The sequence below is a fragment of the Chiloscyllium punctatum genome, chromosome 40 (genome assembly GCF_047496795.1).
Source record: "Chiloscyllium punctatum isolate Juve2018m chromosome 40, sChiPun1.3, whole genome shotgun sequence".
Taxonomy (NCBI): domain Eukaryota; kingdom Metazoa; phylum Chordata; class Chondrichthyes; order Orectolobiformes; family Hemiscylliidae; genus Chiloscyllium; species Chiloscyllium punctatum.
The window spans coordinates 1,825,854-1,832,750 of record NC_092778.1 but is presented as its reverse complement, the minus strand read 5'-3'; positions in this window follow the sequence as shown (position 1 = coordinate 1,832,750).

Below are 6,897 nucleotides of genomic sequence, written 5' to 3'. Positions count from 1 at the left end.
TTAATGGCAATGGAGACAGAGTGAGGCCTTTCATTGGACAGTAAAGGACCTCTGTCGGCAGGCAGTTTATACCCTACACACCCTCTATATAATGGGGATTGATTTGGGGACCCCCATCGCCAGCAACGAGGGGAGCGGGACAACAGACCTATTTTATGTGCCTCCATGGCTGAGGCTTGTAAAATTCAGCATTGTCCATTTTTCTGCAAGTATTGAATTGAAATCTGTCACCCTTCCTTTGCAGAATAAAAGCAGGAAGGTGTTTGCCTTTTCATTTATTGTACTTTTTTCTTTACAATACAGCTAAACTACTCTTGATAAGAGAGTAGAATAGCATGCAACTAGCTCTTTTCAGATTACAGCAGGTAGGTCTGCAGGTGTTTCATTATTTTGCATTTGTCATAGTGTTTGCAGAGCTTGGTATCTATGGTAACAGGCTTAATATCAACACATCATTTCCTACCTCAGTGAATGGGCAGAACATTTCAGCAAAATGGAGAGTGTCTGAACTTTAATACATAGGTGCACTGAGTACGGATTTCTTATAAAACACGGTCAGTTTCTAATAGGTGAATGGGAAATTAGGAAGGAGTGTACACCGAATACAGTAAAATCCAACAAAGTGACAAATATAGGGTATCAGTTTGGATTTGAAACTGCATTTTAAAAGCTGACTAGGAAGATTTTGTATGGAGCTGGACAACAACCTTTAGGTTGCTAATTATATCATAAGTAAACCAATGCAGCTTGTAGTTTGTAAATTATGTTCCAAGGGTATATATCAAAACTAAGGCAATCTAGACAAATATTACAAAGTGTACTGTTACAGTAGAATCACATGAGAGGAACATAATTATTTTAACACTGAATGAAGCCATTTTCCATTGTATATGCACAAATGCTATCCACTATATTTGTACTTTTCCATTATTTTTCCAGGCTTTATAAATAGTTTTAAATTGTGATAAACTTCTCTTACACAAAACCCTGCAATGTTGTGATTTTTGAACAAATCCTATGATGTAAAATTATGTTGATAAATCAATCTACTTTGTTGATACTTTCAATAATATTAAAAACAAAGGGAACAGCCAACAGCATAACCTTGATTTTCTAGTTGCACAGTGCACTTCATAGGTAGCGATCTGAGACCAATGGACACGGTATAACTGCAATCTGTAAGTTGCTAAGCAACATGGTAGCAATAATGATATTGAGGTAAGAATTGAATTTTAATGATTTGAGACCTACATCTGATGCTGCCGCTGATGCAAAAAAATACAAAGCACAAAAACTGTTGATGCAGAGGCTTGGAACTCTACAATCTGATGGCAATTCCTCTGTTCGGGCTGAAGTAACAAATAGTTTAGGACTGTGTCAACCCTTCAGGACATTTGCACAAATTAACAGTTTATGTTTTAGCAGTCACAAGAAATATTGTGGGGAAATGAATTTGACATTCTGATCCAATGGATATTCTGCATTGAGCATTATGCCCCTCTTTTGTGTGTAGCCGGAATATGTGATTCACGTTCCACATAAAAGGAGACTGCATAATGAGGCAGCATAAAGGCAGCTTTACTATGCATCTAGCTGGGGAGGGTGGGATAGGGATAGGGGTAAGGATAGGAATGGGGATTAACTCAGTTGACTGAATGTCTAGTGTGCAATGCCAAGAGATGTCAAAATCATGGGCTCAATTCCCATCACTGGCTGAGGTTACTTTGAAGGACGCCTCCTTCTCAACCTTTTGCCTCTCCTGAGGTATGGTGACCCTCAGGTTAAATCAGCACTCTGATGAAAGGGCAGTCCTATGGTCTGATAAGACTATGATGATTTTACCCCTGCTACACCCCCTTGAAAGTACACCTTTCCCTTGGTGAGAGGACCAAAACTCCACACAATACTCCAAAGCTAGACTCACCAATTGAAACGTGTGATTTTTTGCTTCTGCACTCAAATTCCATTTGTGATAGATTGTGAACCATTTTCCATTCTAATTACTTGCTGCACCTACATGTTGGCTTTCAGTGACTGATATAAGACACACACATCCCTTTAGCTGTTAACACTGTCCAGACTCTAACCATTTAAATAATAGCTTGTACTTCTCTTCTTGCTAACAAAGTGAACAGACTCATACTTATTCATATTAGATTAAATCTGTCATGTTCTTGCCAGCTCATTCAGCTTGTCCAAATCCTTTTGAAGCTTATTTGCATGCTCCTCACAACTCATATTTCCAACTAGCCTTGTGTCATTGTGTAATGTGGAAATATAACATTTGGTATCCATACCCAAATCACTTATATAACTTATAAATAACTGAGATTCAAACACTGGTCCTCATGGTACCCACTGATCATGGCCTGTCATCCTGAGAATGACCCATTTATCCTCCCTGTCTGTTTTCTGTTTGTGAACTGATTCCCAATTTGTATCAACATAATACCCCAACTCCATGTCCTCTAATTTTGTTCACTAAACTCTTATGTGGGACCTTATCTGTCCACTATTTCTGGTACTCTGCTAGTAATATCTCTAAAATACTCCAATAGGTTTGTCAACATGATTTATCTTTATATTTGTCTCTGTCCAATCACAACACTATATATTCTAAGTTATCATCACATCCTTTATAATATTTTCACGTATTTTGCCTACTACTGACAACTCTATAGTTTGCTTGGTTTTATCTCTTCCTCCTTTCTTAAATAGTGGAGTTACATTTGCAACCATCCAAACTGCAGGCAATGCTCCAGATTTTATTGCATCTTGAAAGATCCCTAACACATGCATGATCTCTATAGCCACCTATTTCAATACTCTAGGTTGTAAGTCATGAGGTCCATGGGATTTGACAATTTCAATCTTATTAATTTCTCCAGGACTTTTTTTTTACTGATACTAATTTATTTCAGCTCCTCATACTCACCAGTTTATTGAACCATTATTATTTCTGGAAGTGTTTTTGTATCTTCTACCATGAAGACAGACACAAAGTAATTATTTAATTTCTTTGCCACTTCTCTATTATCATTTACAAATTCTCTTGTCTCTGCTCTTAATTGACCAAATTTGGTTCAGCCAATCTTTCCATTTTAATGTTCCTACAGAAGCTTTTGCAGTCTGTTTCTATATTTCTTGAGAATTTACATTCAAATTCTATTCTTCTTTTATTGGCTTTTAGTCCTCCTCTGCCGAATTTCAGAATGATCCCAATTCGTAAGCTTACTGCTTTATTTTGTAACTTTAAAAGTTTTCTCTTTTAAACTTCTTTTGTAAGTCAGTTTGTTCACTTTTCCTGTTGGGTTTGTGTGCCTTAATGAAATTTATGTTTTTTGTAAACTATATATTCTTTAAATATCTAACTTTTACTTGTCTCTGTCATACATTTTGATCTATTTTCTCAGTCCCCAAAGGCCAATTTGTCCCTTATACCTTCATAGCTTCCTTTGGTTACATTTAAGACTATAGTTTCAGATTGAACTATGTTGCTTTCAATCTTAATGAAAAATTATAATGCTCAGTTTTTTCTTTGTGCCTCCCACTGCTGATTCAACACCATTTGTGTGTGTAGGAGATGATTTTGATTAATATACAATAGCTTATATTTCTCAACACTGAATTTTATTCAGCTGATTGTTTGCCAAGTTCAAATCTGATAAAAATAATTCTGTATATGTTTTCTTTTATCAGTTGTTCTCCCTATTTTGGGGTATTCAGTGTTTTCACAAGGTTAAACTTAATTTCAGTCATCGCTGTCCAAGAACTGACCCCAGTGGGAGGGGAATTGATGCCTTCCACACTGTGACATTGTTACTGTTGTGAATATTTTCCCCTTTCTGTTTTTAACTTCTGGTCCATTTCTATGTTAAAATAGTTGTGAAGTGTATTACTCTTAATGACGTCCATTACAGAATAAATCAGTGCTCAAGGTACATTGGGCTGGCACACAGATTCATCCTAAATGTCTCCAGATCATCAAGCAAAATCCAATTATGGGGCAGTCAATTTGAGAAAGCTTTCCTCTGGAAGAAATGGTGAGGCTGTGGGAGTGGAAAGGAAGCTACAAGGAGGACTAGGAGTAGAGAAAGAGGTTGCAAGAGTTTTCAGGAGGAAGAGAAGGTTGTCAGAGATGTGAGCAGGGAGAAGGATTCTGCAAAAGATAGAAGTAGGAGCATAGCAAGAATGTGATAGGGAGGAGACGATATGAGTTGTCAGGGATGAGAGGGAGGTTAAAAGGGCATATGGGAAGGGAAGCCGGTTGCAAGAGAAGGAGGTTTCAATGATGGGAATGGGATGTCTAGGGAGATTGCAGGTATATTTAGCAGTTTTAAATGTGTCAAAAATGGGATACCGAGCTAGCTGAGATCCAAGGAAACTTCAAAGCACTGAGGTAGATCCTCCATTAATGAACACTCTCAATGTTAAAGTTAAATCTGAGACTGAGCTCTGAGATACAGCAAAATAGGATTGTAACTGTCTGGTAAAATGTTACAGCTTTGTGCATGTCCCATAGAAACATATTAGTTGTGACTTTTCCTATTTTATGAAGGGCAATGGCTTTTTGTATGTAGAAGTGTATGTCAATTATTTTGAAGAAAATGTTATTTAACTTATGGTTGTTATAATGTTTGATTTTAAATATAGTAGTGTCTAGGAAATTAGCATTTCTGTGTTGTGGCTATAAGTTTAATGGAGAGTTGATAATTACTGAGGATAATGATAAATTATTCTAGTCCTACTTGTTTAAGAATCCATATGACTGATATGTCAACACAAAAATAGAATATTTGTTCAGCTTGATTCAGTTGTGTTATTGATGACACCCATTAATACTTGTGTGTATCCTTCTTACGTCTTCATTATAATCAGAGCTAGGTGTCTCCAGCAAATTGTTGCCATACAGACTATTCCCAAGACATTTTCCTCAGTAGCTTGACACCAGTTTCAATAGACATACAAAGTCTTTTATGACTGTGACTTACAATTTTATTCTCTGCTATATATGCAATCACTCAGATTGAAAATAGAAGGCATTTAGATGTCCATTGCATATCTGCCTTCAGGATAGTGGAAAATAGCACATTGTTTTAATTGCCAGAAATACTATTCTTTCAAGTATTTATAAGTGAAATAATGCACAGAAGAACATGTGACAAAGTAATGAAAAATACAACACTTCAGAGAAAACTGCAGTCATTGCACCAAGAGTAAGGATACTGCCTTAATAATTTCTTTGAACGTGATATTTCCTTTGGACAAGTAGTTGGGCTTTCCTTTTATAATGACAGACAATCAGGGTGTTTCAGAATAAGATGAGACACATATAAAGAAACGTGGCCCATGCTCAGTCAAGAAGCTCATGGTGTCTTTGCTGAAGCTATATTAAAGAACATGTAGAAGTAGGCCATGTATTACTTGAGCCAGTTGCTCTGTTTAATAAGTAGTTGTTGATCATCTATTTCAATATTACTGTTTTGCTGATCACCAAATCTCTTGATTTCTCCAGTGTTACAAAGCTATCAATCTCAGTTTTGAGTATACTCAATGACTCAGTGTTCACAATTCTTTAGGGTAAAAAATTCCAAAGATTCACCCACCCTATGAATGGACATAACTTCTTATCTCAATTTTAAATCACAGGTATTCTAGACTCTCCAGTATGCTAAAACAGCATCCACTTAAGCCCACTCAAAATCTTTTAGAATTCAAAGGTTCTTCTAAAGCTCAATCTCCTCATAGAATAACCCTCTCCTCCGGGAAACAGTCTATAAAGCTTTCATTGCAACCCCTCTAAGGCAAGTATATCCTTTCTTATGCACTGAGACCAAAATGGTACACGGTACTCTGAATATACCTCTACAATTGAACTGTACATGTTAATCCTGTATAATTGCAGCAAAACTTCTTTACTCTTGGTATCCAACCCCTTTGCAATAGTGAACCAAGTAACATTTACTTCCCTAATTGATTTTTCTACCTGGGCTTTGTGTACAAGGTGATCGACATTTAATAGTTTCTTAAACAATTTTTTAAAAATTCTAAAGATTATCAGCAAGAACTAGAGCAGTTATAAATCACACAACACCAGGTTATAGTCCAACAGGTTTAATTGGAAGCACACTAGCTTTCGGAGCGACGCTCCTTCATCAGGTGATTGTGGAGGGCGCGATCGTAACACAGAATTTATAGCAAAAATTTGCAGTGTGATGTAACTGAAATTATACATTGAAAAATTGATTGTCTGTTAAGCCTTTCATCTGTTAGAATACAGTGATAGTTTCACTCCTTTCATGTGTAAATCACAAAACTCAAGGATGCCCTCACACTACGGGGTACGATGCTCAACTCATCGACCGCCAGTTCCGTCGTGCCACAGCAAGGAACCGTAATGACCTCCTCAGGAGACAGACACGGGCTGCAACTGACAGGGTACCCTTCGTTGTTCAGTACTTCCCAGGAGCTGAAAAATTACGCCATGTTCTTCGTGACCTGCAACACATTATCAATGAGGATGAGAACCTCACCAAGACCTTCCCCACACCTCCACTACTTGACTTTAAACAACCGCCAAACCTCAAACAGATCATTGTTCGTAGCAAACTGCCCGGCTCTCAGGACAACTCCATATAACCCTGTCACGGTGGACGCTACAAGACATGTCAGATTGTGGACATAGATACCACTATTAAGCGTGGGAACACCTCCCACCTTGTACATGGTAGGTACTCATGTGATTCAGCCAACGTTGTCTATCTTATACATTGCAGGCAAGGATGACCGGAGGCATGGTACATTGGGGAAACCGAGCAAAGGCTACGACAACGGATGAATGGGCACTGCACAACAATCAACAGACAGATGGGTTCCCTCCCAGTTGGGGAACACTTC